We start from the raw sequence: 12,560 nt of genomic DNA on the forward strand, positions 1-12,560 counted from the left end.
CAGATACAGACTCAAAGTAGAAGGGTGGAAACTGACACTCGAAGCAAATGATATTTAGAGAAAAGCTGGAGTATCCATAGTGATATCAGATGAAACAGACTTCAGAATCAAAAAGGTAATGAGACAAAGAAGGACATTTCATAATGATAAAGGGGACTCTACAAAAAGAAGACATAACAGTCATCAATATTTATGCCCCTGTTCAGGGAGCATCAAAATATACCAAGCAACTACTAACTGACCTAAAGGGAGAAATTGACCAAAACACAATTATAGTAGGGGACCTAAATACATCATTGACAGCTATGGATAGATCATCCAAACAGAAAATTCACAAGGAGGTATCAGCCTTAAATGACACATTAGACGAAATGGACATAATTGACATTTACAGACCTCTTCATCCTAGAACATAATCTATACATTCTTTTCTAGTGTACATGGAACATTCTCAAGGATAGACCATATGTTGGGACACAAAACTAGCCTTAGCAAATTTAAGACTGAAATCATACCAAGCATATTCTCTGATCACAAGGCTTTGAAATTGGATATCAACTGCAAAAAGACAGCAGGAAAAAAAACACAAAATGTGGAAATTAAACAACATACTTTTAAAGAAAGACTGAGTCAAAGAAGAAATAGAAGAGAGATCAAAAAATACATAGAAACAAATGAGAAACAAATGAAAATACATCCTATTAAAATTATTGGGATGTAGCAAAAGCAGTAATAAGAGGGAAATTTATATCATTATAGGCCTATCTGAAGAAAGAAGAAAAATCCCAGATAAACAACCTCACATTACACCTTAAAGAACTAGAAAATGAAACCCAAAGTCAGCAGAAGGAAGGAAATAATAAAAATCAGAGTAGAACTAAGTGAAAGAGAAAACTGAAAGACAATGGAAAAAATTAATGCAGCAAAGAAAATCTTTTCTTTGAAAAGATTAATAAAATTGACAAACCCTTGGCTAGAGTCATTAATATAAAAACAGAAAAGACACAAATAAATAAAATTAGAAATGAAAGAAGAGAAGTTGGCACAGATGCCACAGAAATACATAGGATCATCTGAGAATACTATGAAGGACTATATGCCACCAAATTCAATAACCTACAAGAAATGGACAAGTTCTTGGAAACATATAGCCTTCCTAGGCTGAATCATGACGAACTGGAAAATCTAAATAGACTGATCAACAGTAAGGAAATTGAATCAATCATTTGAAACCTTCCCAAAAGCAAAAGTCCGGGACCCGATGGCTTCACTAGTGAATTCTACCAACCATTCATAGAGGATCTAATACCTGGCCTCCTCAAACTCTTCCAAAAAATTGAAGAAAGAGGCAATACTTCCTAATTCATTTTATGATGTCAACATTACCCTAATACCAAAACCTGGTAAGTAAAACACAAAAAAAGAAAACTACAGACCAATATCTCTGATGAATATAGATGCAAAAATCCTAAACAAAGTTCTAGCAAATAGAATACAACAATGCATTAAAAAGATTATTCATCACGACCAAGTGGGATTCATCCCAGGGGCACAAGGATGGTTCAACACATGCAAATCAATCAATCAATGTGATACACCACATAATCAAAATAAAGGACAAAAATCATATGGTTATATCAACAGATGCAGAAAAAGCATTTGACAAGATACAACATCCATTCATTATTAAAACACTTAATAACTATAGAAGGAAAATACCTTAACATAATAAAGGCCATACATGACAAACCCTCAGCTAATACCACAATTAACGGTGAAAAACTGAAGGCTTTTGTTCTACATTCAGAAACAAAATAGGGCCCCCCTGTCACCACTGCTATTCAATATAGTATTGGAAGTTCTAGCCAGAGAAATCAGGCAAGAGAAATAAATGAGAATGAAAAAGTTAAGTTGCCACTTTTTGCAGATGAAATGATTCTTTATTTAGAAAACCCTAAAGATTCACCAAAAAGCTATTAGAAACAATAAACAAATACAGTAAAGTTGCTGGCCACAAAATCAACGTACAAAAATCCATTGTATTTCTATATACTAACAATGAAATTTCAGAAAAAGAAATGAAAAAAACAATTCCTCTTGCAACAAAAAAAGAATGAAATATCTAGCAATAAACTTAATAAAGAATGTGAAGGACCTATACACTGAAAACTGTAAGACATTTTTAAAAGAAATTGAAGAAGACACAAAGAAATGGAAAAATATTCCGTATTCATGGATTGAAAGAATCAACATAATTAATATGGCCATGTTACCCAATGCAATATACAGATTTAATGCAATCCCCACCAAAATCCTAATGGCATTTTTTAAAAGAAATAGAACAAAAAATCATGAGATTTGTATAGAATCATAACTGACCGTGAATAGCCAAAGCAATCCTAAGAAAAAAGAATAAGACTGGACTTGTCACTCTCCCTGACTTCAGCTTGCACTACAAAGCAAAAACGATCAAGCATTGGATACTAACCTCACTCTTGATTTCTTCTTAATTTCCCAAGATTAGTTTTCCTCTGCTAACTTTTCTAACTTTTCATTGAATTTATCCCATTATATTTTATGTGTGATTATAAATCACCTGAATTCCTTTTTAGGATAAGTTAAAAGTATAAATAAATAAATAGCTTCTCATCATTTGAAGCAATTATGTAAGGAAGTGACATATGAATTACCCAAAGCTAAGAAAATGATGAGGGGATATAGAATATAAAAGACATGGAATTTAAAAAGATGTGCAATAGAAGTCTAAGTGTGTGTACAAGGGAAAGTATTTTAGTAACAGAACAGAAAGTATTGAAATTAACCCAAAGGATAAACATCAAACTACAGAGATGTAAGCAAGAACCAAAGGACCAAAAACTCTAAAAAAAAAAAAAAAAGCAATATGAGTTTTGAGTTAGTATGCCCACCTAAATTTTTATGAGAATTATATAAATTAAAACTGTTTTCTAGTGGGAGAAAATTAAAGAGTTCAAGGATAAGATATATAAGGAAAACGCGACGCTATGTTGTCTTTGTACATATGATTTATGTATACTTCTAACTCTTTTTTTTTTAATTAATAAAAATCCAGATACAATTTCATGTTATGTCAATAAGAGAAGTTTATCCATTTCTGACTTTACCTAAGAGTACTGCAAAGCACTAAAATATTATGAGGAACAAACAACAGTGAACTCAGAAAGTTACACCACAAAAGTAGGGTAAGACTAAGAGGGCTCCACCCTACCTGCCTAAACAAGAACCTGGCCAGGTTGAAAACCAAACCATGTAACAACATGGAGAGAAAGCTCAAAGATTTCAAGAAGAAGCAATGCTCATTTTGTAACTCATTTTTCCTAAACAGAAAGTGTCTTTCAATCTTATCTCTTTGCTCACCTGGCTTGTATTTCACACTTATCTGACTGTGAAGTAACGATGCTGCAGTGGTAGGTAGCACATAGATTGTGTGGCCTCCTCCAGGGAGGAGTCCAAGCATCAGGTTTGCTCATCCTTCCACTGAACTTCCTCTAATTTGGTGGGAATCAAGGGGAAACAGCGAGGGGTTGTGGGATTTTCGTTCTTTAATTGGGTAACTTTCCTTTCATTTCCTTATTCTGGTGATTTCCAAGCCACGTTGAGGTTATTTTTAGACATTGGTAACAAGCCCTTCACATTGTCACTAAGATAACATTTGAAGAAATCATATAGTAGAACTATAAAACTGTAATGTGGTTTGTTTTGTTTTGTTTTGTTTTAGATTTCTTTCTTCACAAACACAAATAAGCTCAAGTTCCTCTAGAACTCATGAGATGGCTTTGTGGTTGAGCCAGAGGGCTGCTGTTTAGAAGACATAACCCTAGTAACAGTGGTCAAGTTGTTAGATGGTCACTGATTGCAATGTAACTTCTAAACTCCCAAGAACTTTGGAGAGACCATACCTCTGGGGTTTTGTTTAATACCCAACCTCTGAAATACTTGCCCCATGTACTTTGATGTGTGTAAAATCTGTGACTATACAGTTAGAATTTTATGAACAATAATTTTGCTTATTACCATAGATAGAAAAGATACTTGAGTGCCACACATAAAGTTCTATGAATCTTGAAGAATTATTGGAATCTGTTAAATAATTTTCTCTCAGCATATCTGATCTCTCAAAATGAGAACTAGTTAGAAGATACCCTGAATTTAATTAATCTTAACAATGAGGTTGAAAACAGGAAGAGGTTTTTAAAAACAGTGATAAAGTAATGGCAACTCACGATAAAAAATTAATGTAACAACGGAAAGTTCCTTCTGATTAAAAAAAACCTAGATAATGGAAAAATATGCATAATGAAAATGTTTTGAGACCTTAAAATGGCCTTACTTTTAATATTTTTATTAATCTAATAAATGCTTACAGTTTCAAAATAATCAAACAGTAGTAAAGGCTTATCGTTAAAAACAGCAATGCTCACTTACATTTCTATCTGCACCCAGTCCCACTCTCCAAATCTATTAGGTCTATCTTCTGTTTACTTTTATATTTCTAAATAAGTTTAATGTCTTATCTGTCTGAGGATATTAACTGGATATCTGTCTGTTGTATCTTTGCTTCTCTCTCTCTCTCTCTCTCTCTCTGTCTCTCTCTCTCTCTCTCTCTCTCGCTCGCTCGCTCTCTCATTTGGAGATTTTCCTCAAATATTTGATGATCCATTCTTTTAAAGAGGCACTAAAAATTGGATTGGAAGCTCTTAGGGTGGAAGTGGATGAGAGGGGAGCAAAGGAAAGAGCTAATCCATTTTGTGGTGAAAACACCAAAGCTCCCAGTTGTGAAGTTGTATTTTTTTTCTTTTTCTTTTTTCTTTTCTAGAACTATTCTAGAAAATAGTTTTCTAGAAAAGAGCCCTTGAATCTCCTGGCCATCTAGAGGCCAAATTCCTGTGGAGGAAGAGGGTGGGCCATGGTGTAGAGGCTCCAATAAGTAGCTCATTTTTAAGAAATGCCCTATATTCAGTCCCAGCCTGTCCTCTGCTGTGTTTAAATAACAAGGGGAAATGCTTACAATATAAAGTTAAGGGAGCGAAAATCAGCATACAAAATTATTTATACAGTATGATTTAACTATATTCAAATGAAAGAGCTACAAAGAAATTTACCAAAATATTGAGTGGTTATGGTTATTTCTCAGCGGTGGTATAAAATGTGATGATTATTTCCTTCTTGATACTTTTACTTATTTTCCAAAATTTCCACAAAGTATAGGCATTAAGTATTAGGGGAAAAAAACCACTTAGGTTTTAAAGAAACTGTAATGATGAGTGGGGGAAAAGAAAGATGAGGAGCACATGCTAGAGTGGGGCTAACTGATTTATTTATTTAACAATATCTAATCAATTTATTTAGCAATATGCAATAGCAAAAGACAAAGGCACTTAAAAGAATGTGCTAATGACAGAAAATAAAGGTGGTTAGAACTAAACTATATACATTGATAACAATGTTATGTCAAAGGACATACATACATACATGTAAGCTTAAGAGATCCTAACATGTTTACTATTGATCAAAATCACTTGACTAAATACACAAATAACATCAGTAAGGAGTATCCAAAAGCAGTAATAAGTTCCACAGGATAGTAACTATTACAGCAGACATCAAAAGCTCACCAAACTGGGGGAGAACAACCCTGGAAAAGTCATAAATCAAAACTTTGCCAGGTCTGCAGCTGAGAGAAACTCAGGCGTCTCCTACACAGCCGCTTGCTAGTTCCCAAGAATGTTGCTGCTGTTACCATTGTTGTTGTTGTTGTTGTTGTTAGAAGTCAAGGCATCTTCTGATGCTATAAGCTGCAAGCTGCATACAAGTTTTCTAGATGCTAACAAGTTCTCAAGGCTAACCCTGGGGAACAACACGGGGGAGGTCGGCAACCAGCCAGACCTCACCAGGTTCATGGCTGGAAGTTAGGATGTCTCCCGGTGTTGTAAGCTGCATGTTGCTGGAAGTCTTCAAAATGTTAGGATGAAGAATCACCAATGACAAATGACCAAATGACAAAATTGCACTGCCAACTGAGGTCTGTCTTATATGTTTTCTCAGATGTACCCTTAGAGCCAAGCTCTATTGGGGAAGGCGAACAGGACTTTATCAGGGAATAGTGTGTACTTCCAGGACTGTTTTCCAAGTCAAATTGTTGTCCTTTCAGTCTTAGTTGTGCAGGACGCAGCTCACCTCCAGGTCCAGTTGCCATTGCTAGTTGCAGGGGGCGCAGCCCACCATCCCTTGTGGGAGTCAAACTGGCATCCTTGCAGTTGAGAGCCCGCACTCCAACCAACTGAGCCATCCGGGAGGCAGCTCAGCTCAAGGTGCCTTGTTCAATCTTAGTTGCAGGAGCCGGAGCCCACCATCCCTTGTGGGACATGAGGAATTGAACTGGCAACCTTGTGGTTGAGAGCCCACTGGCCCATGTGGGAATCGAACCAGCAGCCTTCGGAGTTAGGAGCACGGAGTTCCAACCGTCTGAGCCACCGGGCCAGCCTAGAGCCAAGTTTCTTGCTCCTGCCTCCCTCTCTGGGAATGGTCAGTTCTGGAAGAGTCCAGAAGTCAAGGATAAAAATATTGCTTATCCGGCTGAACGGCTAGTGCATCCAGACAAGCAACATCTACTGTTCCTGCTTGGGGCCATGGGCCCAAGGCCTTCCAAAGCCTGGCGACGTGCCTGTCACGTCATCCTGATATAACTTAGCTACTTCTTCACTTCATCTGCTCATGCGGGTGAAACAGACAGAAAATAACATCATCTCATAGCTCCCCTACTCAGGAGAATGAGACCAAAGGGGTAATTTACTCAACCCGTAATCACAGCACAGAATTCTTTGAACCCTAAGCCAACCATCACCTCACATACAGGAACAGACAAAAGCTAATAAACAAAAGCTCACATCAACCAACGAAGGCAAATTTTCATCTTCCCTACAGAAACAGACATCAGGGTGTGAAACAAAACACATGGAGGTGCATATAGATGACAGAGTAAAAGAGTTTTTCTGCTTCTAGCTTAAAAGGTTTATGATTAAATATTTAATACATTAATATTTAGAAAATGGGTAGTATATTAAGAGGTATACTACTGATAGACTGAAATGTTGAGAAGGCCACTTGTGTATCAGAATCCAGCTCAAGAAATAAAACACCTCTAAGAAATTTAAAGCCCTTTGTAGGCCCAACCCCAATTCTTCCCCCCACTCGTTGTCATTGGTTTTTCATTAGAGTTTTATCATTTAAAAACAGTCTAGGACTTAGTTTTGCGTCTTTTGAGTTTTATACAAATGGAATCATACTACATATGTATTATTCCACAGATTGCTTTTTTGCACTCCATATGATGTTTCTGAGTTTTGTGAATAATTCTGGTTTATATTTCTATTCTAGCAAATAACTCTATTATTACATCTTTATTTAACATCTAGTTCTTCATTTCTTTAGACAGTAGCCATTAGTTCCCTCTATAACAAGTGAGAAATTAGCATATCTCCATTTCCTGTTCTGTAACTCCAGCCAGAGGTAAGAAGTCCAGCTTTATTGTTATTTTGTTTTCTTTCTTTGATTTATCAAAATATTCTGCTTTCTAATGTCTCTGCTTCCATTTTTAGTCCTTAAAAGTGTAAAAATGTACACTATATATGTGGACAAGCAAGTTTTGAAATTTTCTGAGTATGCTGCTAATTTCATACCCCCCAAATATCTTTGCTTATTTGTGAATATATGAATTAATGTACTAATTTACTAAGGACAAATAATTAAATTACACACAAAAACAGAACTTTTGAAAGGATACAAATGTTTCCTTATCTTTTCTCACTGAATTATCACATGCACCCCCTGGGGTATAGACACCCTCCCAATTTCGATGAGTGGTTCTCAATCTTTTCAGAATCATGCATCCTTTGGGGAGTCAAATTAACATTACTGACTCTAAGAAAAACGAACACATTTTCTCATGATTTCAGGCAACTCACAGTTCAGGAACTTCCTGGGAATAGATGAAGACCCCTGCTTTAGACAGACGTTCAACATAATTGGGATTATAAATATTGCCAACTTCAGAATCTCTCTGTAATAGAGAAATGAAACATAAGCCATGTGACATTTGACAAGATAAAACATCATAGTCACATTTACTGTTCTTGATTAAATGAGTGTAACTCTTAGATACTCTCTCCAACAATACCATAATTCTATGAATGAGAGACCTCAGACAGTTCTCATCTTTTCTCCTTTCCTGCCTCCTTCTCTTTTCTAGCCTTTTCTCCACGTCTTCTCACCGCCCCCACGCCTTCTCCCTCTCCTCTTCTCTCTGCCTCCTTCATGTTCACTTCTTTCTCTTCATTTCCCCTTCCTCCATCCCACCGACACTTCCCCTGCAGCCCCCCTTCAAATAAAAATCAAACCAACAACCCAGGATTAGATTTTCTACAGAAAATGTGCTCCACCTACTGGCTCTTTAAAGAATTTCATATTTAAACACAATTTGAGAAAAACTGGAGACATTGTGTGATGTTAATGGAGATTTTACCTAAATTTTAGTACCTAAGAAGACCTCAGTAATTTAGGGACTAGGATTATTTCTAAAAATCTGAACTTAATACCTGATTTATCAAACATAATAGAACATATATTATTTTAATATCTTCTATATGTAGAAACATAGCTATTGTAATGTTTTCACCCTTACTACAATCATACTCAACTTACACCTTTCGATGTCCTTCCTCCCCATTCCATTTATTCAGTGAGCTGCTTCTTGGCCTCCTTACAGGACACCTCTTCTGAACTCATTTCTCTGCCCCCAGTCCTGTCTTTGACTCTCTTTTCTTACTACACTACATGCACTTCTTTGGATGGCTCATCTTCTACTTTTTCAATTATTATCTTTACACAGATAATTGGTACATGTTTCTAGACGGCACTTCTCTCATGAACTTTAGACTCACACCTCTACATACTGGCACAGACAGCTTGCAGGAATGTCAAGCTCATCACAACTACTCTCTGTCTTTTTCTTAAGGGCAATTAACCTGTTCTAGTTATCAATTGCTGTTTAACAAGCCACCCCAAGTTAGTGACATAAAAACAGCAACCATTTTGTTATGCTCACAGATTCTGTGAGTCAGACATTCTGATCAGGCAGAGCAGGACGCCTTGTCTCTGCTCCACGTGATAGTGTCGGCTGAGATGGTCTTTTGGTGTTACAAGGGAGATAACCTTATCTCCCTCACATTACTAAAATGGTGGGGGAGATGGAGGTTAAGATGCAAATAAGTCCTTGCTGTGCTCTAGAAATATTCACATTATTTTTAAGTACTACTCTCATGTTGAATAGTATGTAAGATCAAATACACGTTAAAGAATTAAAACTACTTTCAACAGAAGTTAAGTTTATTTGTATTGATGTCGATATTTAAAATGTTCTTTGGGAATATCTACAGAATTATTTTTAATAAACTACAACTTGAACTATAAGAAATTGATCAGTTGGGTTGAAATTCTGCATGTTCTACCTATGGTTAGAAGGCTATCAAGCAGCAGATATGGAACATTCTAAGAGCCTCGGGCTGCCTCACCAAATCAGAAAATGGAAACAATTTTGACCAGACCTGAGCAGATGGCTATGAAGACTCATTTATGAATGCATTATACTTGCTGTTAAATAATGGAGGCATTCAACTGGTACAACTTTATCTGTGAACTGTAGTTTGATAACTCCCCAACCATTCCCTACATAAATGAATCCACAACAGAATTGATGTCTCAGCTTTAAATAACTACAAAGTCAAGTGACTGTATTAGTGTCAACTCATTGAAACTCGCTGAAACTCATTAAACTCATTGAAACCACGATGGATTGTATTATGACAAGTTTTATGCTCAAGTATGTGTTGAAGTATGAATAGGAATAGGTGAAGGATTCTTTAAAATACTAAGGAATGAGTTTCACTTCTAGAACCAAACCCAAGTATGTTGATTAGAAGGTGGAATGCAGCTTGCTTTGCTGGTATATGCTATGGTGTGTCTAGTATTAAACTGCTTGTAGAAACAGGTCTGTTAGGTTTTATATTGTACAACCTATGACTTCGTTTCAGGTAACAATACCAAATTCAGGATTTAGTCAAGCCATTTGTAAATGTCTAAGGTTCACTAACTTAAATGTGGTAACTTAGGTTTATTGTGAAATTGGAATTTTATATGTGTGTTTCTTTGGGAAGAAGGATCAAATTAAAAATATATATTTTTTTAAGGATCAATTTTTTTAATGTGGGGTTTAAAATACACAATACTTGTGGCAGGGAGAATACAATACGTCCTTGAAAATTTCTAGATGGGCTTTTAAGAGATGTAAGCTGGCTCTGGGTGGTGAACACACATGCAATATATAGATGATGTATTATAGAAATGTACACTTGAAACCTGTATAATTTTACTAACCAATGTGTCCCCAATAAATTAAAAGAGAGAGAGAGATGTATGCTGGGAACTTTTGTCTTCCCAGACTAGGAATAAGACAATCATATAGAAAGGCAAACAATACTAAACTTGGTACCACAATATATTACAAAACATTGTTGGCAGACAAAAGTTAACAGGTCATGAACAGGTCATTCACTAGGTAGCAGGCATTATAAATAAGGAAAGACCTACCTTAAATATTTTGTAGTAAGTGTAGCGTACACTGAATGACTGCATTGATACAGCCTGGTGAGAACAATACTGAAGGTAAAAATGTGCTGAAGGGGTAGAAGAGATTGATTCCAAGGAAAGTTTCTTTGGCATGGAAGGATAGATAGGAGCATAAGAAATTACAAACAGAGACAGCAGCAGCCTGAGCAAAGGCCAGATGGAAAGGATCAGGGAATGTTCAGAAATATATCAGTGGTGAGTGTGTAGTCTGAGGTGGAAGTGCAGGGGAAGAATGTAGAAGATAAGGCTGAAAAGGTCCCGTCAAATGGTGGATTGCTTTGAAGGTCAGGTTGAGTTCAGAATCTTTTCTGCAGGAGAAAGGGGGATGCTTAGACTCAGGTCAATTTTGTGGTTTGGGGTATGAAAGGCTATGTGATGGTTTTCAAGATGACCACATACTCCTTGAGGCTAGGTAAGGTCTAATCCCCTTGGGCTTGATTCTGCAGCTGCCCTTATGGACTCACTTAACCAACGGAATGTGGAAGATGTGACACTACATAATCTCTGGGCTAGAGCAGAAGGCAACCAAGCTACCTCTGTCTTGTATGGGAGGATATGAGTTCTGAGCCACCTGTAGACATGGTGGTCTCCAGTCCACGCTAAGCCTCGCCTTCGCATCAACCTAGCCTAGGCATCGACATGTGAGTAAAACAATCTGCAGATGATTCCAGGCTTGATGAATTGTAACAGCAAAGGACACACAGAAGGATAAGTCATAAAGAAACATTACTTGGCATTCTAGTCTGGTGTTCTTTAGCATGCCGAAGTTTTTTATTTCATCAAATACTCAGCTGAATAGGTGAATAGGTATAGTGATAGACAATTTGCTCCAAAGCATTTACATCCCTCCCTCTACATTTTCACCCCTTATGACCATTAACCTGAAGCAATTAGGTATTCAGGCCATTTGGAGGTGTACCCTGGGCCTCTAGTGGACTCAGAATACATACCAATACAAATTTGAAAGATAAATTTACTTTGAATTACAGCAGAATGGTCTATTTTCTGTTATTTCTCCCTCCCCCCCCCAAAAAAGACCAGTCTCATCTGTAAGAGAAATACATGGTTATTGAAGGGTATGAAAAACTGATATGCACAGAAAATTTTTGAAATTTTATCTTAGTCCAGTGCCCAGATCCCAATAACCCTAAACACAACTAAATACGCCAACAGATCTATAGGATAAAGAACTTCTTATTGTAAAAGGTAAACCGAGGTTTATTTGAACATTCATTCCTATATGCCTATAGTATGGTCTTTTTATTTAATCAAATATTATTGAGGTATAAATCACATATATAATAAATTGCATGATTTTAAGTATCAAGTTCAATGAGTTCTGATAAACATATACAATCAATACGTGGCACATTTCCATCACCTCAAAATATTCTTTTGTTCCCTTTTATAATTTCCCAGCCCCGGTGCCTAGCAACCACTGATCTGCCTTCTGTTGTTAGAGTTTTGACTTTCCTAGGTTTGCATATAATGTCGTCATACAGTGAGTATTCTTGTGAATCAGGCTTCTTTCATTTGGCATAATGCTTTTTTGATATTCATCCATATTATTGCACTTATCAATAGTTGTTCCTAAGTAGTAGTTTAACATACGGATATAACAATTTTTTTTAATCCATTCACCTGCTGATGGGCATTTGTGTTATCTCTAATGTTGCGCTATTGTGAATAAAGCTTCTATGAAAATTTGACTGCACACTGTTTTTCTTGGGTAAAATACCGAGAAACAAGGAACAACAGTCTTAGTACTAAGAAATATTTGTCTTCCCCATATTGATTATCCTGAAAAAAAAAAAAAGAAAAACACAAACATTTCTTGG

Source organism: Rhinolophus hipposideros, assembly GCF_964194185.1.
Source record: "Rhinolophus hipposideros genome assembly, chromosome: 2".
NCBI lineage: Eukaryota > Metazoa > Chordata > Mammalia > Chiroptera > Rhinolophidae > Rhinolophus > Rhinolophus hipposideros.